At 47.0% G+C, this 24,561-nt stretch overlaps 1 protein-coding gene and 1 non-coding gene across 2 annotated transcripts in view; both read left to right on the forward strand.

The window, feature by feature from the left end:
• Positions 1 to 24,561, forward strand: part of GSG1L (GSG1 like) — a 268,187-nt gene that overhangs the window by 51,314 nt on the left and 192,312 nt on the right. The window lies entirely within an intron of this gene.
• On the forward strand, positions 13,559 to 13,661 carry LOC115831768. Its single transcript, XR_004027264.1, has one exon. It is a non-coding gene; the product is annotated as a U6 spliceosomal RNA (small nuclear RNA).

Below are 24,561 nucleotides of genomic sequence, written 5' to 3' on the forward strand. Positions count from 1 at the left end.
GTTCTGTTTAGAATGTCACCCTAGGTCAGGGTTGCAAGCTGACAGTTGCTGGCTGGCAGAGTTGGCTGGGCTCACTGGGAATCTGAAAATGGAATCTGTGGCCAACTGCATTAGTTAGGAGTTAAGTCCAACTGCTGAGCCAAATACCCAAAATTACAGTGGCTTAAGCGAAATAGAAGCTTTCTGTCCTCTGTCACATAAAAGTCTGAACGAATCAGGCATCTCAGCTTCACTTCAGGGGCCCAGAATCCCTCTAGACAGTTGCTCTGCCATCCCGAGGCACTGCCCCTGGTCCACATGGTCCTTGATGGCCGTGAAGGCACAGAAGGAGGAGGCAGATGGGCATTGGGGGCCAAAGAGCAGTCTCTCTCACTTCAAACTTGAAACATCAGGTGATTCCACCCAAAACCCAGGGTTCTGACTTCTCTTGGACGACAGGAAGGATCTAGCAGGATTGGGCCACACATGGCCACGACTGACTCCATCTGGACCATGTCTGCCTCTTTCGGATGGGCCCATGTGCTCCAGTTCATCACGGTCCTCACGCTCCCTTTTGTCCCTGACCGCAGAGGCAGTGTGTCCATTGCTCAGTCCTCTTACACCAGCCCCTTTGCTCAGTTTCATGACCCTGTAGTCCCCAGAGCATGTGAGCTCACAGCCCCCAACCCAGGGCGGAGGATGTCCTGCAGGTGGCTGGGCTGGGAGGCCCGCTCGGGCAGGGGCGGCTGTCATGAGGCAGGACTGGCAAGGACCAGGCCAGGCCCAGGTTCCTTGCTGAGAACATCCCTTGCTTTCTTCTTTCATCCTGGTGAACACAGTTCCAACAACTGCCTCTGCCTCTAAAACTCGTAGACTCTCCAGGGGAAACCTTGTTGGAAATCAGAGTGAGATTCTTTTCTAAACAGCCATCTGGGCATGTGTACAGGGCTGCCTTTCATTCCCCTGGGAGCTCTTATGGGCATCCGAGGAGTGCAGCCTGCCCGGCAGAGCCCCGATGACCCGTCAGAGCCCCTCCTCAGCTCTACCCTCGGGCTCCCAGCCCTGCTTGACCACCCTAGAAAAGGCTGAGGCTGGCACAGGGGAGACATCATGTGACCAGGGACGCTGATCAAACTTCCTGTCAGAGGCAGTTGCGGGCGGCTGCATTTGAATTTTGCAATCACCGTCCTGTGGGAGTTCTAGATGACACGCTCCCCACTCCTGCTGGGCACCAGTTGCCAAGGAATGATTTTCGGTGGAGGGATGTTTGGTGCCATCTTTATCCGTTATTCCTGACCCCTGGCCTCCATCACGGAGACTCCATCAGGCAGGAGGAGGGATGGATGGCTTCTCCTGTTAGGGGCAGATGTGAATGAGTTTACTGGAGCTGGGGAGCAAAGAAGTTTGCTTCCAGTGGGTGCAGGTCTCATGGAGATTGAAGGTCCCTGCAGACTGGAAATGGCCTTGGCATGGTGGCACCTCCAGATTGAACAGCACTTTTTGGTCTGCAAATAGCTCTCCCGTATTAGTCCAATCCAATATTTTCTTTCTGACCTGCAGCAATCAGAGGGACCCTCTGTGTCCCCTTGGGGACTAGGTACCTTTTAGCAAAATCCCCCCGCAGTGCATGCTGTCTCTAGGGTCCAAGCCTTCTGCTAACCCTAACCTGTCTCTGCATCTGGGGTCTGGGTTTCTGGTGGTTGACTCCCTCCTGAATGGGGTTAGTGTCAAGATAAGATGCTGCCCCTTCCTGGGTTTCCATAGAGACAAATCCCTCTCAAAGAGCGTCTGAGGATTTTGCTGACTTTACTGAAGATCCGTGGGAGGTTCCATTGCACAGTGCAGGTGACATGGTGCATCTGGCATCCGCCTGGCCCCTCTTCCACCTGATTTCCCAAGGAGTTCCCAGTGTCTCTTCCTCATGCGTGCAAAGCCGCTTCCGTCTCCCCTGAAGCCTTTCCTGTTGGCAGCCGATATACAACCTTGCAAGCATGTGTGTGCGTGTTTTGCGGGTGTGTGTGTGTGCATGAGGACATTGGGGCACTTGCCTTCTGCACTGAAGCTTTTGTCAAAACATTTTTCTCCACAAAGTCATTTCTGTCCTCAAGAGGAATTCTGGTGCCAGCAGCTAAGATAAGATAGTTTCTTCACTTGTTATGTGGCTAACAGCTGTGAAGTGGGCTGAAGCAGTTAAGTCATAATCCCCATTTTACAGATGAGGAAACTGAGACTCAGAGAGAGGCACTGACTCCCTCAGGGTCACCCACTGTGGGACCCCATTCTAGGCTTGCCGACCCAAGGCCAGTGCCGTTTCCACTGCATCCCTGCCTCACTTGCTGGAGTTTGGTCCTGAGTTTGCTTCCATGGTGAGCCTTGCCTGGTAGGGCCAGAGACTGGGGGTAATGACAAAGCACGCATTTACTCATTCACCAAATAGGTAATGAGCCCGCACCCTGTGCTAGGAACCAGATACTCGGTAATCAGTGGTGAGTGATACAGGGACCCTGCCCTCGTGGAACTGATGGTCCAGTGAGGAATCAGGTGAGCACACACACAAATGCATGTGTTCCCACAGGCAGGCTGAGTGTCACGGAGACAAATGCATCAGGGTCTGGGGTAAGGGCATGCAGGGGGGCAGGGGTGCTATTTTATATTGGGGGGTCAGGAAGGCCACTTTGAGAGCGCAAGCTCCAAAGGTATCTGGGGTGACAGAGCAAGCAGGTGCAATGTCTGAGCCTGGACAGTGTTTGGTGTGTGCAGGGAGCTGCGAGGAAGCCACAGGGTCTGGAGCACAATGATTGAGGGAGAAGGTCGAGGAAAGAGCAGGGAGGAGAACAGGCATCTCATATGGGGCACCTGCACTCAGAACTGGGCAGTTAAAACAGTACTGACGTGGCCAAGCACCGTGGCTTGCTCCTGTAATCCCAGCACTTTAGGAGGCCAAGGCGGGCGGATCACTTGAGGTCAGGAGTTCAAGACCAGACTGGCCAACATGATGAAACCCTATCTCTACTAAAAATACAAAAATTAGCCAGGCGTGGTGGCGGGTGACTGTAATCCCAGCTACTCTGAAGGCTGAGGCAGGAGAATTGCTTTAACCTGGGAGGCAGAGGTTGCAGTGGGCCGAAATCCTGCCACTGTACTCCAGCCTGGGTGACAAATCGAGACTCTGTCTCAAAACAAACAAACAAAAAAGTACTGACAACTGCACCCCACTTTCTGGACATTGCTTCTTTCTAAAAGCCCCTCGGGTGACTCAAATGTGCGGCAAGGGCCAAGAGCCATTGGGCTAGGGCCCTGCTTACCACCATGAGGACTGGGGTTTCATTCTAAGTGTGATGAGAAGTCCTTGGTGGGCAGGAAGGGATGTACTTTTCTAGAAGACCTCCCTTGTGGCTGGGTTGGAACAGATGGAAGGGAGTGAGAGGGGAGGCAGGGAGGCCATGAGGAGGCTGCTGCAATGGTCTAGACAAGAGGGAGCAGTGGCTGATGATGGAGGCAGCCTTGGCCAGGTGTCGTGCTGGACCCCTCTTAACTTCAGGAGGGATGGCACCAGGTTCAAGAGGCCAAGGAAGAGACCTGGAGTCAGGAAACTAAACAGAGTTTTGCCAGGCATGGTGGCTCATGCCTGTAATCCCAACACTTTGGGAGGCCAAGGCGGGTGGATCACCTGAGGTCAGGAATTCGAGACCACCCTGGCCAACATGGTGAAACCCTGTCTCTACCAAAAATACAAAAATTAGCCGGGTGTGGTGGGGCACACCTGTAGTCCCAGCTACTTGGGAGGCTGAGGCAGGAGGATCGCTTGAACCCGGAAGGCGGAGGTTGCAGTGAGCCGAGATCACACCACTGCACTCCAGCCTGGGTGACAAGAGACTCAATCTCTAAAAAAGAAAAACAAAAGCAAACAAAAACCATACAGTTTATTTGGGGGAACTTACCTACACGGTCCTCCAGTGGCGATGGGCTGGACAGACAAACAACGGCTTGTAAAATGCATGCAGTTTCTATAGTACTTTCACTTAACACCCTTGCTCCGGCAATCCTCATTTCTTAAGTCAGGTGTGTCTGCCATACAGGGTATGCTTAAGTTGTTATTACTGTTAAGTGCATCTGTCATACACCAGGGTCCTCAGATTACCACAAACTCAGTGGCTTAAAACAACACAAATTTAGGCTGGGCGTGGTGGCTTAAGCCTGTCATCCCAGCACTTCGGGAGGCTGAGGCGGGTGGATCACTTGAGCTCAGGAGTTTGAGACCAACATAGGAGGACCCCCATCTCTACAGATAATTTTTAAAAATTAGCTGGGTGTGGTGGTGCACACCTGTGGTCCCAGATACTCAGGAGGCTGAGGTGGGAGGATCACCTGAGCCCGGGGACTTGAGGTGGCAGTGACCTGTGATGGCACCGCTGCACTCCAGCCTGGGTGACAGAGCAAGACCCTGTCTCAAAACCAACCAACCAACCAACCAACCAACCACACACACATGCACATTTATTCTCCCACAGTTCTGGAGGACAGGAGTCTAAAATCAAGGCATCCACAGGGCTGCACTCCTGGCGGCTTCAGGGAGGTTTCCTTGCCTTTTCCAGTTTCTAGATGCCGGTTATACTCCTTGTCTTGTATCTCCTGCATCTTCAAAGCCCGTCACTTTAACCTTTGGTTTTGTATCATATCGTCTTTTTTTGATTCTCCGGCTTCTCTCTTATATGGACCCTGGTGATTACTTTGGACCCACCTGGATAATCCCGGCTAATCTCCCCAGCTCTGGATCCTTATCTCCATCACCCAGCAGAGTCCCTTTTGCCATGTAAAGTAAGATATCACAGATTCCGAGGATTAGGACGTGGACCTCGTGGTGGGGGCATTACTGTCTCTGACAGTCAGGGTCCCCTCTGGAGTGGTGGAGGGGCCTATGAGTGGGGCCTGGGGCTCCCTTATCTCCCTGGGGGCTCTCAGTGTCTCTCTGACCAGGCGTAGATACCCCCTGGCTTTTTTTGTCTGCTTTTAGATGCTGTGCCAGCTGCAAAGGCCAGTGTGTGGGTCCCGCTCCTGTTCCCGAGGGGTCCTCCAGGTGGGCCAGCCTCTCCATGGTTGCTAGGGTGGCTCACTGCCCCTAGGGTGCACTGGTGTCCACCTGGTCTCCCACTGGAGGGCTTGGTCGACCAGATCACCCACTCCCATTTGCCTGGCATTTTCAGAATGTATTAGTTTTCTGTGGGTGCTGTAATAAATGACTCCACAAATTTAGTGGCTTAAAACAGCATACATGTATTATCTTACAGTTCTGCAGGCCGGAATCCAGGACAGTCTCACCCACCTAAAATCAAGGTGACATGGGGCAGGCGCGGTGGCTCCCGCCTGTAATCCCAGCACTTTGGGAGGCTGAGGTGGGCGGATCACTTGAGGCAAGGAGTTCGAGACCAGCCTGGCCAACGTGGTGAAACCCCATCTCTACTAAAAATACAAAAATTAGCCAGGCATGGTGCATGCCTGTAGTCACAGTCACTTGGGAGGCTGAGGCACAAGAATCTCTTGAACTCAGGAGGCAGAGGTTGCAGTGAGCTGAGATCCCGCCTCTGCACTCTAGCCTGGGTGACAGAGCGAGACTCTGTCTTAAATAAATAAATAAATAAATAAATAAATAAATAAAATATAATCAAGGTGTTGGCAGGCTGTGCCTTGTTCCGGAGGCTCTGGGGTGAATGCATTTTTTGCTTATTCTGATTGTTGGCAGAATTCAGTTCCTCCAGATGGTAGGACAGAGGTTCCTGCTTTCTTGCTGGCTATAAACGAAGGGCTGTTCTTGGCTTCTAGAGGTCACCCTGTTCCTTGGCTTGGGACCCCCCACCCCGTCTTCTCCATCTTCAGAGCCAGCAACAGCAGGCTGAATTTTTCTCACCTGGCTTCTCCCTCTCTTCCTGCAGCTGGGGAAGGTTCTCTGCTATTATGGGCTCATGATGACATTGGGTCCACTTGGATAACGGATCATCTCCCCATTTCAGGGGCTACAACCTCAATTACATCCGCAAAGTCCCTTCTGTTTTGTAAAGTAACATATTTACAGCTTCCAAAGATTAAAGCATGGACGTTTTAGGGGGCTGCTATTCTGCCGAAATGCACCAAATAATAATAAAACAATGACAATGTAATTAACACTTATTAAGACTTTATTACCTGCTGGGCTCTATGCCTGGCTCCTCAGAATCACCTCTGAGGAAGGTTATTATGCCTATTTTAGGAATAGGAAACCGAGGCACAGAGGAAACTGAGGCACAGAGAGGTTAAGGAATGTGACAGGTTGAATTATGCCCCTCCCCCCACCATTGATACGTTGAACTCCTAACCCCCAGTACCTCAGAATGTGACCTTATTTGGAGCGAACGTTTCTATAGATGTAATCAAATTAAAATGAAGTCCTTTGGGTGAGCCCTAATCCAATATGGCGGATGTCCTCCTGAAATGGGGAAATGCAGAAATACAAACCCTTACAGGGAGAATGCCATGTGGATGGGAAGGTGGCATCTACAAGTCAGGGAGACAGGCCGGGCTGTAATCCCAGCACTTTGGGAGGCCAAGGAGGGCAGATCACTTGAGGTCAGGAGTTTGAGACCAGGCTGACCAACATGGTGAAACCCCTGTCTCTACTAAAAATACAAAATTAGCCAGGCATGGTGGTGCATGCCTGTAATCACAGCTACTTGGGAGGCTGAGGCAGGGGAATCGCTTGAACCCAGGAGGTGGAGGTTGCGGTGAGCTGAGATCGCGCCATGCACTCCAGCCTGGGCAACAAGAGCAAAACTCCGTCTCAAAAAAAAAAGGAGAGAGGCCGGGAACAGATCCTTCCCCCACAGCCCTCAGAAGGAATCAGCCCTACCAACCTCTTAATTTTGGCCCTCCAGCCTCCAGAGCTGTGAGACAGGAACTGTCTGGTGTTCAGGCCACCTATTTGTGGTGCTTTTTATGGCAGTCCTAGCGGACTAATAAGTGTAACTTGTTATTAGTTGTGGCAGCTGGGTTCGAGCCCAGGCAGTCCTCAGTCTTTGGCCCTCTGGCTGTTTTTGTTGTCACGTCTGTCTCCATGTCTCTCCATTTTGGTCTCTTTGTCTCTGATTTACTCTGTTCTGATTTTTTTTTTCTCTATCTTTTATGTATTTATTTATTTTGAGACACGGTCTTGCTCTGTTGCCCAGGTTGGAGTGCAGGGGCGCAATCATAATTCACTGCAGCTTCCACTTGCTGGGTTTAAGCAATCTTCCTGCCTCAGCCTCCTGAGTAGTTGGGATTACAGGCACGCACCACCATGCTTGGTAAATTTCTGTGGTTTTTGTAGAGATGGAGTCTCATTATGTTGCCCTGGCTAGTCTCAAACTCATGACCTCAAGCAATCCTCCTGCCTTGGCCTCCCAAAGCCCTAGGATTATAAATGTAAGCCACCCTGCCTGGCCTCCTTTTTTTTTTTTTTTTTTTCCTCACTCACTCTCCCCTTCTCTCTCCCACTGCTTCTGGCTCTCTGGATTTCCGTCCTTCCCTCCTTCTGGCCCTCAGCTCCTACTGAGATAGGAACTCCCTCACCTCCTCCCTCTCAGCTCCCTCATCCCCCTCCAGCCACTGTTCCTCCCAGGACACCCCTTTGCAATTAAACTGTGGACAGACCAAGGCCCAGATGCCAGCATCCCTGGATGCCCACACTGGCTGTTCTTGGGGCCTTGGCGGCAAGCGAGCAGCCGGCACTGAGGAGAGTGGGCAGAGAGCTACCCTCTCTGAGAGCGGAGGCCTCTGAGCTGCAGGAGGAGCCAAGCTCAGCCCCCACTCACCACCCTGTGGGCTCTCTCCTGTCCCCTCCACCCTGCTGTGCACACAGCGGCCTCGGGCGGAGTGGCCATCAGCCCAGCAGCCCCACCAGGCCTGGCTGGTGTGTGACACTCACAGTGGGCACCAGCAGCTGTGCCGCCGGTGTCGTCCTGCCACACTGACTCTTCTTTTTCTGCTCCTAGTTCCTGGCTTCAAGCTTTTCAGAGCAGTCTTCCTCCCCTCCAGATCCCAGCCTCCATCTTTCTGGCTTCAACCTTTTCCCTTTGTTGCCCCTGCTTCTGGGGTCCCTGTTGCCCTGAGCGGGAAACTCCCCGCTCCCTAAGGTCCGAGGAACCCTGTGGTCTGGCCAGCCCTGGCCCCTGGTTGGGTTGGGGGTGGGGATTGAGATGGAGACAGGATGGAGGAAATCAGGGAAGGCTGCCAGAGGGAATTCTGGGAAACGCTGGGGAACGGACACTTTGGAGAGACTTGTCCAGCCCAGTCCTTTTCCTCTGGGAGCTTCCCCAACATCAGTCATGGCCATACTGGCAGCCATGTTTTCCTGCAAGGCCATGATCTACCCGGCCATGCTGATTGGCCACTAGAGCTGGACATGTGACCTGAGCTGGGCCAATTGGCTCCTCTGTCCTGGGAGTTTGGAGGACTCTGGGAGGTGGGTTGGCCTCTGCAGGGCTGGTCACAGGGACAAGGGATGGAGTGCTTGAGGGAGGCAGGCATGTGTTTAGAAGAGCAGAGAGGGGCTGAGACAGCCAGAGAGAGGTTGCCCAGCTCCCATGGCTCCCGTCTCCTGCAGTCCCTGCTGCTGGGTTCAGCGAGATGCCCGTGTATCCTTCTGTGTTAACAAGCATCCATTCTCAAGCTCCTGTGAGTGGGTTCTGTCTTTTGCAGCCACCCAGCCTCCAGATAGCGCTTTTAAGAATGCAGATCAGATCACAGTGCTCGTCTGCTTGATGCCCTCAGTGGCTTCCCAAAGCTGCAGCATTTCTCCTTAAGGCTGCTCCAGAACGAGGCTGAGCAATCCCGCCCTTGCCTCTCCCATTGCCCCAGGACTCGCTCACAACAACCTCTTTGCTGTTTCTCCAGCACTCCAAGTTCATTCCTGCCCCAGGGCCTTTGGATTTGCTGTGCCTTTTGCCTGGGATGCTCTCCCCGTGGATCTTTTTTTGTTTTTCTTTCTTTCTTTCTTTTTCTTCTGAGACGGAGTCTCGCTCTGTCACCCAGGCTGGAGTGCAGTGGCGCGATCTCGGCTCACTGCAAGCTCCGCCTCCGGGTTCACGCCACTCTCCTGCCTCAGCCTCCCGAGTAGCTGGGACTACAGGCGCCCACCACCACTCCTGGCTAATTTTTTTTTTTTTTGTATTTTTAGTAGAGACGGGGTTTCTCTGGGTTAGCCTGGATGGTCTTGATCTCCTGATCTTCTGGTCCTCCCGCCTTGGCCTCCCAAAGTGCTGGGATTACAGGCATGAGCCACCGCACCTGGCCTCTTTTTTTCTTTTTAATTTGTTTTGAGACATGATCTTGCTCTGTCACAGGCTAGAGTGCATTGGTACACTGTGAATACAGCTCACTCCAGCCCCCACCTCCTGGGCTCAAGCCATCCCCCTCCCTTAGCCTCCTGAGTAGCTGGGACTACAGGCATATGTCACCATGCTTGGCTAATTTTTAAAATTTTTGTAGAGATGGGATCTTGCCATGTTGCCCAGGCTAGTCTTGAACTCCTGGGCTCAAACGATCCTCTCATGTTGGTCTCCCACAGTGCTGGGATTATAGGCGTGAGCCACAGTGTCTGGCCACCCCCTGGATCTTTACATGGCCAGCTTGTCTCATCAGGTTTGAGCTGGAATGTTCTCTCTTGGAGAAAAGGCCCTGATCAGCCCATCAGAGAAGCCTCGCTCACCCTGTTATTCCATCACAGCATCCTGTTTTATTTTATTCAGGGCACATATCACCATCTGTTGTTTATTTATTTGTTGACTTGTTTACATCTGTTTCTCCTGCTGGAATGAAAACATCACGTCTCGCGCACCATTGAATCCTCAGTGCTTCCAACACAGCCTGGCACGTAGTAGGTGCTTAATGAGTATTTGTTGATTGAATGCAAAAATGAGGCAAGATGGCCCAGAGTTAGACTGCCAGGAGTTTGGCCGGGTTTGCTGGAACAGAGTTAAAAGACCCATCTCGTTCTCCCCACACAGGAACCCCACTCTTGCCTATACATAGGCTGCTCTGCCCTTGTAGATGATAGTTCTGAAGGTTGCCAAGCAGCGGGTGGAGACCAGGCTGCCAGGCTGCAGGAAGTGGTGATCGTAGCAGAGGTGACTCAGTTCTGCCTGGGCCAACCTTGGGCCCCCTTCTGGGCTGATACATACTCTATCTACTGGGCCAGTGTCTGTTCTTTCTCTAGAGGGCCACAAAATGATCTTTCCAGGAGGAGTCCTGTTTATCCTACAGCCCTTCAGTAAGGGACTATGATTCACATCCCCCGAGATCGGAGGCTTTGACCTGGGAGAGGGCCTCTGGTCTAAAAACAAGCCCTGTTTTGGGTAAGCTGGTGGAGGAGACGATTTCACGTGTGGGTGAATTGCCTTTCGTCTGCCTTTCTCTGATTTGTTTTTGAAAATTCATTGTATTTATTAGATATGCCATCATACAATGGTCCCTTGACATATTTCATGCTGTAAAGAGACAGCCCCTGCCATCAAGCTGTACGCTGTAGCTGACAACACCGGGTGTCTCGTGCACACTCACGCACACACTTCCACGTGGGCACACGCTGTTGTCAAGCACACAGACGTCACAGGCGGGTGGGAGCAGCCCTGGGGTTGAAAGACCCAGGCTGGCGTTGGCTGTACCTCTCCTCCCCTTCCTGGAAAAACGATGGCAATTCTGCACTGTCTGTGTGAATTGGGGAAGAGGCAGCATGGACAGATAAAGTCCAGGATTCCAGTCGCCTCCCTGGCCAAACAGAAATGGCTAACCAGCCACTGGTTTTGAGGGATGGGAGTTCAGCAAACTTTTCTTTTCCTTTCTTGTCTGCTGGTGGAGCTGCTAATGAGTAGAACAAAGCCCACAGAGGGAGAGGGAAGCAGAAAGCCTGAGCAATCCACTCCCTGAATAATCAGCCCTGAATAATTGAGAATTGACTTGTAATTGCAATTGTCTCAGCGTGGAGATGCTGACGCTGGAAGACGAGGAACAAGCAAGAAGAATGGTGGGGTTTGGAAGGAGGGTGTTGACTCTGGATTGGTTCCTGGCAAAGCAACGGGGGGTCAAGGGGAAATTTTTTATTACAATTTTAAACTACAAGGGCAAAGGGCTAACACTGTTGGGGGAAGGTTGTAGGAGGAGGAGAGGTGAGATGTATCCAGGAAGGAGCAGTATTTCTTTCTAGGCTGTAAACAACTGCCAAATAACCCCAGAAATGACACTCTGAGAACGTCTGTGGGAAGCTTAGAGAGCTGGTTGTCCGGCAAGAGGTATTGGTTTTGTTCAAGCTTCATCTGGTGCTCGCTTAAAAAAATAGATTTCATTTCCCCTCTTGCACCAGTCCGGGGGGGAAAATCAGCACGTAACATCTGCCTCATGTCATCGTTTAGACGCTTATGAATAAACGGATTCTGGCAGGACTAAGCAATAGATAGTAAAATGCAAGACCCAGCCAACTCCTGATGAGCTCCTCGTGGATTATCTGCTGGGGGATTGTCCAGAGGAAATGTCCCATTCCAGGGTGGAGTCCTTCTCGCCATGCAGCAAGGTCCTCGGCTTCACTCTCTGAGGTGGCCTAACTTTTTATTTTTACTTTTATTATTTTTAGAATTATTTGGTAGAGACGAGGTCTCACTATGTTGCTCAGGCTGGTCTCAGAATCCGGGGCTCAAGCGATCCTCCCACCTTGGCCTCCCAAAGTGCTGGGATTATAGGCATGAGCCACTGCGCCCCGCTGTGGCCTAACTTTTGAGTGCACAGAATGTCAGATGTGAGCAAGTAATGGTTAAGGGCTGGGTCTATGCAGGCAGACAGATCTGAGGTTGAACTCGTCTCTTACACACAGTAGCTAAAATGACTTGGGCAGTGTCTCCAATCCTCTGAACCTCTGTTTCTTCCACTGTATGATGAGGAAGATGATGATTGCAGCTGTGATTCTATGTTTATCAGTAGCCTTGAGTTCCTCTGCATTTCCCAGCATCCTTTGCACTTGGAATGGCCATGTGACTAGTCTGGCCAATGGGCTGAGGTGGACAAATATACTGTGTGTCCTCCCTCTGCTTTCTCTCCCTCGTCTGTGGTGCAGCTACACCATAGAAGGAGCCTGGATCCCTGATTCACTGCATGGATATGAGTCATTCAGGAGAAGCAGCTAAGAAAGAACCTTTAAGATTTTGAGGTGTTTGTAACAGCAGCTAGTATTAACGACCCAAACAAATACAGTAGTACTCCCTTGAGAGGTATTGTGAACAATTAAGTTAGGGAGCCAGAGCTTATAAGAGCTTAGCTAAGTGGCTGGCATATAGAAAATGTTTGATAAATATTAGGTATGAGTATTTATTTATGCAGCAAATATTTATAGAGTTCCCATGATGGGCCAGGCATGTGGAATAACAACAGATGCATAAAATCATATTTTGGATTATGTATTAAATAGTGCACTCCACGGTAAAATAGAAAGAATTTGGTCATTCATTCCATCAGTGATTATTATTATTATTGTTATTTTTGTTTTGAGACAGAGTCTTGCTCTGTTGCCCAGGCTGGAGTGCAGTGGTGCGATCTCAGCTCACTGCAACCCTTGAAGCCGCCCAGGTTCGAGTGATTCTCGTGCCTCAGCCTCCTGAGTAGCTGGCATTACAGGCATGCACCACCACACACAACTAATTTTTGTGTTTTTAGTAGAGATGGGGTTTCACCATGTTGGCCAGGCTGGTCTTGAACTCCTACCCTCAAGTGATCTACCTGCCTTGGCCTCCTAAAGTGCTGGGATTACAGGTGTGAGCCACCGTGCCTGGCCCAATCATTGATTATTAAATATTAAACCCTATTACGCTCCAGGCACTGTGATGAATGGTGGGGACGTGTGGTTGAATATGTCCGTTTTCACTCTTAAATTGCTTGCAGGCTACTGAGAGATATTTAAGTAAACATAAATTCAAATGCCAAGTGACACGTGTCGTATAGGGGGACTTTTTAAAAGTGCTGGCTGTGTCATTAACTCTGGAGGAAATCAGAGAGGGCTTCACGGAGGAAGGGGCTTTTGAGTTCAGCCTTGAACGTCTGAGTAGCATTTGGGCAGATGAGAAAGCATTTCAGGTGGAGGGACTGGTCCATAGTCATGAAGTCTTGGGTTTTTTAAAAAAATTATTTATTGATTTATTTTTTAGAAACAAGGTTTCACTCTGTTGCTCAGGCTGGAGGGCAGTGGCGCGATCACAACTCACTGCAACATTGAACTGGGCTTAAATGATCCTCCTGCCTCAGCCTCCCGAGTAGCTGGGACTAGAGGTTCATGCCACCATGCCCAGCTAATTTTTTAATTTTTGTAGAGATGGGGTCTTACTATGTTGCCCAGGCTGACCTTGAGCTCCTGGCCTCAAGCAATCCTCCTGCCTTGACTTCCCAAAATGCTGGGATTACAGGCGGGAGCTACCGTGCCTGGTGAGGTCTTGTGGTTTGATGAGATGTGACAAATGCTTTGGTAGCTGGGGATATAGGGTATCTATGCTAGGTAGAATAATGTCGCCAACTCCAAAGATGTCCACATCAGTGCTTGCTCTGGCAGCAGATACACTAAAATTGGAATGATACAGAGAAAATTAGCATGGCCTCTGCACAAGGATAACACACAAATTCATGAAGCGTTCCGTATTTTTCCATTATTCTAAGTGAAGTAACTCCGGAATAGAAAACCAGACTCTATGTTCTTACTTATAAATGGGAGCTAAGTTATGGGTATGCAAAGCATGTAGAGTGGTACGGTGGACATGAAAGACTCAGAAGTGGGGAGGGGCCAGGCTCAGTGGCTCACACCTGAAATCCCAGCACTATGGTGGCCGAGGTGGGTGGATTACCTGAGGTCAGGAGTTCAAGACCAACGAGGCCAACATGGTGAAACCCCGTCTCTACTAAAAATACAAAAAACTAGGAGTGGTGGCGCATGCCTGTAATCTCAGTTACTTGGGAGGCCGAGTCAGGAGAATTGCTTGAAGCTGGGATGGGGAGGTTACAGTGAGCCAAGATCGTGCCACTGCACTCCAGCCTGGGTAACAGAGTGAGACTCTATCTCAAAAAAAAAAAAAAAAAAAAAAAGAGTGGAGAGGGTGGGAGGGAGGTGAGGGATGAAAAACTACATATTGGGTACGATGAACACTGCTTGGGTAATGGGGGCACTGAAATCTGAGGCTTCACCACTACACAATTCATCCATGTAACCAAAAACCACTTGTACCCCTAAAGCACTGAAATAAAACAATATAAATAATAACAATAAAAATAAATAAAATAAACAATAGAAAACAAGCAAAGATGTCCACAGCACAAACTTTGTAACCCAGCCCGTGACTGTGTTAGCTTACATGGTGCAAAGGGACTTTCTCAGATGTGATTACATTAAGGATTTTGAGATGGGAGGTTATCCTGGAGTATCCAAATGGGTCTGACCTCATTCCATGAGTCCTTAAAAGTGGAGAACCATGGTGGCGGGTGCCTGTAATCCCAGCTACTTGGGAGGCTGAGGCAGGAGAATTGCTTCAACCCAGGGGGCAGAGGTTGCAGTGAGCCGAGATCACACCACTGCACTCCAGCCTGGGTGACAGAGTGAGACTCTGTCTCAAAAAAAAAAAAAAGTGGAGAACACTTCCCAGCTATAGGCAGAGGGAGAGGTGTGTCTGTGAAAGAAGGGAGATTTGACATGGCTGGTTTCGAACATTGGGAGCCACGAGTCAAAGCATGTGGGCATCCAGGAGAAGGTGGAAGAAGCAAGGACATGCCATCTTCCCTGGAGCCTCCTCTAGGGGATGTGGCTGGGCCTACACCTTGATTTTAGCCTAGTGAGAACCATGGTGGACTCCTGACCTATAGAATTGTAAGATAAGGCCAGGCATGGTGGCTCATGCCTGGAATCCCAGCACTTTGGGAGGCCGAGGTGGGTGGATCACCTGAAGTCAGAAGTTCGAGACCAGCCTGGCCAACATGACGAAACCCTTTCTGTACTAAAAAATACAAAAATTGGCCAGGCGTGGTGGCACATGCCTGTAATCTCAGCTACTCAGGAGGCTGAGGCAGGAGAATCGATTGAGCCTGGGAGGCAGAGGCTGCAGTGAGCCGAGATTGAGCCAATGCACAGAGTGAGACACTGTCTAAAAAGTAAAAACGAAAAAGAAAAAGGCAAAAGATTTATAAGGTAAAGATTTTGTATTGTTTTAGCCATTATGTTTTGTTTGTGTTAATTCGTTACAGCAGCAATGGAAAATGAATAGAGCATCTGATGGAGAATATCAAGAGACCACACTAGACAAAAGGGCCAGGCAGAGTTGTGTAGACTTATTCTGGATGAGCAGTGGGTCTCAAACTTCAGTGAGGTCCCCACTTTTCCATGTACTATTAATATTCTTCATGAATATTAATTAAAATTATATTCTGAGAGAGAGAGAGAGTAGCCTTGTTCATTTTAAGGGGCATGATCCTTCCATAAGTTGAATGTATGTTTCTTATTTAATTAATGGAAATTTAGGTTATTTCCAGTCCTTTGCTATTAAAATAAGGTTGCAATGAATGATCTTGACCTTGTGTAATTTTGCACACATGTAAGATGAGTTCTAAGAAATGGAATTGTTGGGTTACAGAGAATATGCATCTTTAGGAGTCCGCATTTTTTATAAGTGTTTGAGGGCACAATTCTGGTGAGAGCTAAAGGCAATTGGAGGTTCCTGAGCAGAATTCAGATACAGGTTCTGCAAGTATCCTGTGGCTGATGGTGTGGAGGCAAGGAGGCCAGAGGAGAGGCTGAGGCAATGGACCTAGAGAGAAATGAGTGTGAGTGACAGAGAGAGAAAGAGGGCGCTGTTTAGGACTGGGTTGGTATGGGTGAGAGTAAGTTGATTTTCTTGTGTGTGTTTTTACTTAAAGAAAAGTTGTTTTTTCTTTTTTTAGATTGCAGTCTTTGTTGAATAATCTCTAGTCTTTGGAATACCATGATTTTGGTTTTCTCAGAATAAGTAAAACAATGTTGCCGAGGCTGCTCTCAAACTCCTGGGCTCAAGCAATCCTCCCATCTTGGCCTCCCACAGTGCTAGGATTACAGGTGTGAGCCACTGTGCCTGGCTGTGTGTGTGTGTGTGTGCATGTGTGTGTGTGTGCGTGTGTGTGTGTGTGTGTTTTAATCAGTACAGGAACTTCCTAAGACCTGAGAGGTCCTTCTTCAATGGCCTGGGTTTGAGAGCCTACTGGGGTCAGGTGCGGTGGTGCGCACCTGTAATCCCAGCTACTTGGGAGGCTGAGGTGGGAGAATTGATTGAGGCCAGGAGTTTGAGAGCCACTGGGACTGGTGTCCCTCACGACAAGTGAGGCCCACTTTGTGTTCACATGTCAGGCCTAAATTCCACTCTCCATTCTCTTCTGCCTGGCCCTTTTAACCTTGGGGGAGATAATTATCTTTGTGGTTTTGCAGGGGAGGAGGATAGAAGTGTGTCCCTGCGATCTTTAAACAAGATCTTTCTGGTATTAGATTTCTTCTAAGAAATACGTGGTGACTACAGTTCTTCCTGCCTCTGACTTCCTGATTTTTGGTGCTTATATGATTTTTACAGCATCGAGGTGTTCCGACTACAGTATCTCCAGTTGCTTCATTTTGGTTTTGTGTTTACATAGATTCTTTACCCACCGTGGGGTTTTATTATGACTTCTCCATTCTTGGGCTTATTTTGATTCTTCCTTGGTGAGCCGTATTTCCATGTCAGCTAGCTTTTTCAAGAATGGCTCATGGATACTATATTCTCCAAGGGCGTTCATGTCTGAGAATGTCTGCCTGCTGCCTTTACACTTGAACGTGCAGTTCATCTTTTTGCAGCCTTGCTGGGATTATGTTCATGAGTCTCCCCTGAGGAGAGCCCTGGGCCTGTTTCTCCCATTCTTCTCGAGGTTGAGTTGAGACCCAGTGCTGCTTGGGATGCCTGGTGGTCACCTGAACTTGGGGATGCTGTAGGAAGATCATGAACAGAAAATAACACAATTTGGAGGGAGAAACTTTGGCTGCCAATTTCAGGGCAGCCGGCCAGAAGATTATCTCTCTTCCCTCGTATGTTTGGGATATTTGTAACTCTAAAAATATCCATGGCAGCTGTGTACAGCTGCACAGGCTGTGCACTGCACAATTTAGGGAATGTTATTCCTGTAAACCACAATGTGAATGGTGCTCCATTATGTGTAATGTGGTGGCCCTGTGACCTCTCAGCCTGGAGTGGGCCTAGAAGCAGAGAATTATTTTATCTCAGTGTTTCCAGACTTTGGCTATTTTCATATCACCTTTATTAATTTATTTCTAGACACATATTCATCTTCTACTATGATTTTTTTTATTGACTCACAGTCTTCTTACAAAAATGAATGTAAAAGGGGAACTTTAGATCAAAATTGGGAGTGGAAAGCCAGTAAAACTCACCAAAATAGAAGAAATATATATGTGCACGTGTGCTTGTGCATGTGTGCACATGTGAGCATAAAAGAAAAATAATGCCATCAAACTCTAGCTGGATATTGTGGTCTTTTTTTCTTTTTGAAACAGGAAGTATTAGGAAGTATTATCAGCAAGAGTTAGAGCAATGTTAAAGACAGGCTTGCACAAAACTGACGTTTTCTTTTGGAAGTCATCTGAAGAGTTGGAAAGGAATTAGAGGGAGAATTGTTCCCTATGACACAATTCAGTGTAGTTTAATGCCACATCCCTCCACCATTCTGAACCCCCCCGAGGGACCTGAGAAAACACTGGCCCAGCCCCATCCTCCATCAGCTGCTTGAATATCTTGGCAACATCTCCCCTTGGTGGTTCAAGCGTTTCTCCTGTCCTCATGTTGCAGTCTCGCCAATGCACCACAATGTAGCGGTTGTAGCAGTCTCTCATGAGGTATCACCTGGAGTTTTTTGTCTCACAACTAAGAAAATTAAGGAGCATGGACACAAAGGATGATGAGGTTGGAGGAAAAGTTTAACAAGCAAAAGAAGAAAGCTCTCCTGTGCAGAGTGGGGGCCTGGAAGAGGGTTGCCATTTTTACAGTTGAATGCAAAGGCTTTTATAAGAAATGGATGAGGCCTGGGTGTCTCATTTGCATAAGGCATGAATTTCTGGTAGCTCCACCCTGTCCTCTTAGTGCACATGTGAGCCCTTAGCTTGAGTTACTGCATATTGCTTTGTTCCCCTTTCTGCACATGTGTCAGGGGACAGAATTTTCCATTGCGGACATGTCTGGGCAAGTCATCTGTGTAGCCTTTCTTATCTGTGTGGCTGTGGGCATGTCTTAGGCAAGCCCCCATGTGCAAGTTTCCTTATCTGTGCCTGCAAGCTGTTCTTTTGCTTGAAAGAATTCAACTAAGGACCCACCCTAACCGCCTGCCTGACCAGCTTCTTCCTTTCTCCTCTCTCACTTACACCATTGGAAAGTTTAATGCCATTGCATAGGGGCTTTTTTCGAGGCTGGGTCATTCTTTGATTATATTGGGCAGAGTCCCTCTCCTTGGGCCTGTTGAGCCTGGTTCTATTGTCTGGAGTGCGACAGAATAGATAAAATCCTTCCTACAAGTTACATTCCTCCAAATATGATTGGAAGTGGGGACTCTGGGCCAGGTGTGGTGGCTCTTGCCTGTAATCCTAGCACTTTGGGAGCCTGTGTTGGCAGATTACCTGAGCTCAGGAGTTCAGGGCCAGCCTGGGCAACATGGTGAAACCCTGTCTTTACTAAAATTACAAAAAATTAGCTGGGCATGGTGGCACATGCCTGTAGTCCCAGCTACTTGGGAGGCTGAGGCATGAGAATCGCTTGAGCCAGGGAGGTGGAGGTTGCAGTGAGCCAAGATTGTGCCACTGCACTCCAGCCTGGGTGACAGAGCAAGATTCTATCTCAATAGCAACAACAAAAAGCAAGTGGAAACTCTGGAGTTAGAGTGCTTGGGCTGGAATCCTGACTCAGGTACTAAACCTCACTGTACTTCTGTTTCTCCATTCAAAAATGGGTGTAATAATAGTACCTCTCATGTAGTTATTATGAGAATTAGATACATGGACATTTCAGTAGCACCTGGCACATAGTAAGTTCTCAATAAACATTAGCTGTTATTATTTTCTGTAGGCAGGGTCTGTGGGGACCTCATTCTCTCATACCTTCTTCTAGATTATAAGGTGGAGGATGTGGGTCCCAACTTTAGCTTAATACCTGACTCATGATGAGATCTCAAGTCACCCAAGGCCCTCCCTGGGCCGTGGTTTCCGTATCTGGAAACTGAGGGTGGTGGACTCCATGATCCCTAAATTCCTGCTTCCATCTCTAGCAGAGCTGGATAATTGTATGTCAAGGGAGGACAGAAGAAGAACTGTGTTCTGCAATGAGCAGATCTATGCAAACCTATTCCCAAGGGCTGAGGGAGCCGAGAGGCCAAAGAATGAGGCTCACAAATCTGGCTTCTTGGAAAAAAAAAATTAATAGGAACTTACTAACAGAAGTTATATGTCTGGTGACTGAGAGACAGTGGCTCCCCACACCCACCCTCCAGAAAATATCCCTCCCCCTTTTTTTTTGAGATGTAGTTTCACTCTTGTTGCCCAGGCTGAAGTGCAGTGGCACAATCTCAGCTCACTGCAACCTCAGCCTCCCAGGTTCAAGTGATTCTCTTGCCTCAGCCTCCCGAGTAACTGGGATTACAGACACACATCACCACACCTGTATTTTTTTGTTTGTTTGTTTTTGTATTTTTATTTTTTTGTATTTTTTAGTAGAGACGAGGTTTCACCATGCTGGCCAGGGTGGTCCCAAACTGTCCTCAGGCGATCCACCTGCTTCAGCCTCCCAATGTGCTGCGATTACAGGCGTGAGCCACCGGGCCCAACTGAAAATATCCTTTATCTAGCAAGCCTTTAGGGTAAAACATGCATAGCTGGTCACACCTCAGGCTTTCTTGCAAAACTCATCATCACTAGGGAGGTTAGATAAACATCTTGATGAGGGGTCATCTATGCCACAGGCATTCCTTAAAGACCTTGCTGCAGGAGTCAAACATCAGTCATCATGGGAGTTTTGCTTCCAGATGGCATCACTCTTGCCATGCAACAGGCTGTTTTCTTACGCTCCACGCCTGGAAACCTGCCCTTACAATCTCACTCACCCACCTTTTATACATTTTAGGGAGACATGAGACATCAATCAACATATGTAAAATGAACATTGGTTCAGTCTGGAAAGGCAGGACAACTCACAGCAAAGGTGAGAGGGGGGGGCTTCCAGGTCATAGGTACATAAGAGACAAATAGTTGCATTCTTTTGAGTTTCTGATTAGCGTCTCCAAGGGGGGCAATCAGATATGCATTTATCTCCGTGAGCAGAAGGGTGACTTTGAATAAAATGGGAGGCAGGTTGGCCCTAAGCAGTTCTCAGCTTGACTTTTCCCTTTAGCTTAGTGATTTAGAAGCCCCAAGATTTATTTTCCTTTCACATTTCCCCCCCTCCTTTTCTTTTCAAAAATCTTTTGAAAAAGCATTTTAGAAGAAAATGAGTCTCTGGTCTCAGGTTTTGTCTGATTTCTCATGGCTAGGATGGTTTATTCCTAGATGGGTAGGTCCCAAGTTAAATGGGTTAAGAAAGCTCGTTTTTTAGCAGGTTATGAAGTCTCATGTCCTATGAAGAGAAAATAGGGGGAGGAAGAGAGAAAAACAACAACAAACAAAAGAACAATCTCACTCACCCACCTCTCCTGGGATAGTCCCTGGGTCTAGAGGGAGGACGCTTGGTATGGTATAGCTTTATCCGCAGTGCACTGGCAATGGGAAATAGATTGGGCCCAGTGGGATTCCAAATGAGGGAGATTTGCAGCCTTTGTTGAATAATCTCTAGTCTTTGGAATACCATGATTTTGGTTTCCTCAGAATAAGTAAAACAATGAGAGATACATAGCATTAATAATTTGAATAGTAGAAATATAGGCCAGGCATGGTGGCTCACGCCTATAATCCCAGCACTCTGGGAAGCTGAGGCGGGTGGATCACCTGAGGTCAGGAGTCCGAGACCAGCCTGACCAACATGGCAAAACCTCGTCTCTAGTAAAAATACAAAAATTAGCCAGGCATGTGGTGCATGCCTGTAATCCCAGCTACTTGGGAGGCTGAGGCAGGAGAATCACTTGAACTGGGGGGCAGAGGTTTCAGTGAGCCGAGATTGCACCACTGCACTCCAGCCCAGGCAATAGAGTGAGAATCCATCTCAAAAAAAGAATATATATATAATGCACACGAATACTACAATCAAAAAGAGAATTTGTATGCCAGAATGAAACAAAAACAAAAACAAAAACAAAAAACAAAAAACAGAGAACCTGTTTCATCAGGGAGCAAACTAAAAACATCACGAAGAAAATTAAAACCCAGTTCTCCTTTAGAGACTTGTTGTAGCCAGGAAATAATTCAGCATTCAGTCCACATTGTAGGCAAATAATAAAAGCTCAGAAACAACCGTCAAGCCTGGAATCTAATAACAGGTGTGTTATAGTTTTCTTCTGAAAGATAGTTTTTCTGTCTCCAATTCTCCTTTTCTACCAAAGAAAAATCATAGTAAGACCCAGTTTATTTGCAAAATAAGTTTTAGCCTTACTATACTTGGCCCGATTATTTGCATAAGGTGGAGCAAGACCAGCAACTGACCACATAGACTCTTTTTAAGTTGGCTTTGCTGGAACGTACATAAGGAATTTTGAATTAGACTTGTAAAGGTCTGGATTTAGGAAGCCAAGTCACAGATTCATCATCAAAATGTGCCTGAACTACCCGTATGAATTGGGTGAATTCTTTTCTTCTTGAGGTCCCAAAATATCTTGAGGTTCCTGGACCTGCTGGAAAGTGACATTCTTTATTTATCACAGGTCAGGAATCTTGCAAGGGAACCATAAGACAAGGAACTAGGCCAGTCTTTCCAGGGGACCTTTTATTGGCTCTATTAAGTCAACCTCAATTCCTCAAAGCAGAATGATCATATCTAAAAATACACCATTCTAGTGAAAACCTTGGCATAATAAGTATCTCCAGTGTGTCCAGTGGCAAAAGAAAACGTATTCTTAGTGAATGTATGTTAATAACTATATTGTAATAAAATAAGAATATTCATGAATAGTTTCCAAATTATGGAGAAATTAGATAGCGGGAAATGTAAATGTCTCAATTTTGCTCACAAGCGTATACTTTGCCCAATTGCCGTAGATATAAATAGCTCAAAAGAAAGAAAAAAAATTTTTTGACTCTGAAAAACAAAACATAAAAAGAAACAGCAATGGTTCAAACAAAAAGTCATAAAAATGATTTCAGTCCTTTATTAGTTCAGACCCATGTGAGTAATTCTTGTTCTGCTTGAAGTTGGGTTAGCAATCCTCATAAACACATCAGCTAATTAAGAGCCCTGGACGTTTCTACTAGCGTAATGGTATCATCTCCAAAGTTATCAGAAACCTGTTAGTCAAGATGACTTGTCAGGGTCCTTTCCATGAATTTCCTCGAAGACACAACACTTTAGGGTTGCAAAAAGCTTTTAGGAAAAAGAATCAGAATAAAGCAATTAACTGCATATACCGAGACATATCAGACCTTTAGGAATTTCCTCCAATTTCGGGACACATATTAATAACACATTTATACAAATACAACTCAAAGAAAGTTAAACACCATTTCTTATTTGACAATGTTTCCCATATAATTTTTTTTTGTTGTTGTTAGACTGAGTCTCACTCTGTTGCCCAGGCTGGAGTACAGTGGTGTGATCTCGGCACACTGCAACCTCTGCATCCTGGGTTCAAGTGATTCTCGTGCCTCAGCTTCCCAAGTAGCTGGGACTACAAGCATTTGCTGCCATGCCTGGCTAATTTTTGTATTTTTAGCAGAGATGGGGTTTCACCATGTTGGGCAGTCGGATCTCGAACTCCTGACCTCAGGTGATTCACCTGCCTTGGCCTCCCAAAGTGCTGGGATTACAGGTGTGAACCACCGCGCCTGGCCCATATAATTTTAACATAACAAATAAGCCTAGTATATCTCTCTTGGCCTTTCAGGGGCCTATTTGTTATGTCTAAGTTAGTTTGGGTCAAGAAGACTTAAGTTTAGAATTTGAAATTTGCTTTTGGGAAGTATGTCAAATATCAAAAGTTTAAAACACTTGATATCAAAGTAAGAAAGCTTTAAAACACTTTATCAAAATAGAATCCTGGGTGACTGCAAAATAATAGTCATTTAGCCAAAGTGATAACTCAAAGATGGCAAAAAGCAAAAATCTTTACTCTTTGATAGAAAGGAGACTGAGTTTTCCAAATAATCCAAAGCCCTAATAAAGACAGCGTGAAACTGTCTCTCCTTCTCTCCTTTTTTTCTTCTTTTTCTTTCTTTTTTTTTTGAGACAGAGCCTTGCTCTGTCACCTAGGCTGGAGTGCAGCAGCACAATCTCGGCTCACTGCAACATCCGCCTCCCGGGTTCAAGCAATTCTCCTGCCTCAAGTAGCTGGGATTACAGGCATGCACCACCATGCCTGGCTAACTTTTGTATTTTTAGTAGAGACGGGGTTTCACCATGTTAGCCAGGATGGTCTTGATCTCCTGACCTCGTGATCCGCCCACCTCGGCCTCCCAAAGTGCTGGGATTACAGACGTGAGCCACCAGGCCCAGCCCTCTCCTTTTTTTTTTTTTTTTAAATTGCAGTTGACTGAAAAGGTAAACAAAAATTTTTATCTCTTATTAATATGACATAAATTCTTGTTTAAAGGAGAAAATGAAAATTTACTTTTATATTAGTGTATTATCAATACAAAAGCTAATTTTAATAAAATCCTATAAACAAATCTATCCAATTTCAGTCAGCTTTGGACCACACAGATAAAATTCCCGCAAATCCTTTATAACTGCTTATAAGATTTTTTCTACTTTTTTCTTACCTCAACTTTTAGATTCGTTTATTTTTATCTATACCATTTCTCCTTCATTTTGAAACAACCTTTAAGTAACCTCTAAACTAGAAAAAACTACTTTTCCTTCAGCAAAAACCACATCCCCACGTCTTTTTAATAACATTTCTTCACCTAAAATACATTTTGCTTTCTTTATACACTCTGTATATAGAATTGTTTCTCTTATATCTAGTAGTTTAAATTACCATAATTTCAACTCCTAGTAACCTTAATTTCCAGTGAAAAACCCAGGAAGTAAGTAATTTTGTACTGTCTTATATCAGTATTTGTGGATGAAAACTATTTAATAATTTTTCAGAAAGATGTTTCCTTAATTTTTTATTAACAGATATATTTAAAGTACATAAACTTAAACTTGTGTTTAAAAGTTAATATTCCAGTATTTTACCTAGAAATGACTCAGACATTTTATGATGATCTGTTACTTCATTTAATGTGACATGACTTTAAGATTTGAAATTACTGAAAGGAATTTGAAACTATGACGCGATTATCTTTTCTGTTTTTTTGTTTTTTTTTTTTTTGAGACGGAGTCTTGCTCTGTTGCCAGGCTGGAGTGCAGTGGCACGATCTTG

This window comes from Nomascus leucogenys, chromosome 2 (assembly GCF_006542625.1).
Source record: "Nomascus leucogenys isolate Asia chromosome 2, Asia_NLE_v1, whole genome shotgun sequence".
NCBI lineage: Eukaryota > Metazoa > Chordata > Mammalia > Primates > Hylobatidae > Nomascus > Nomascus leucogenys.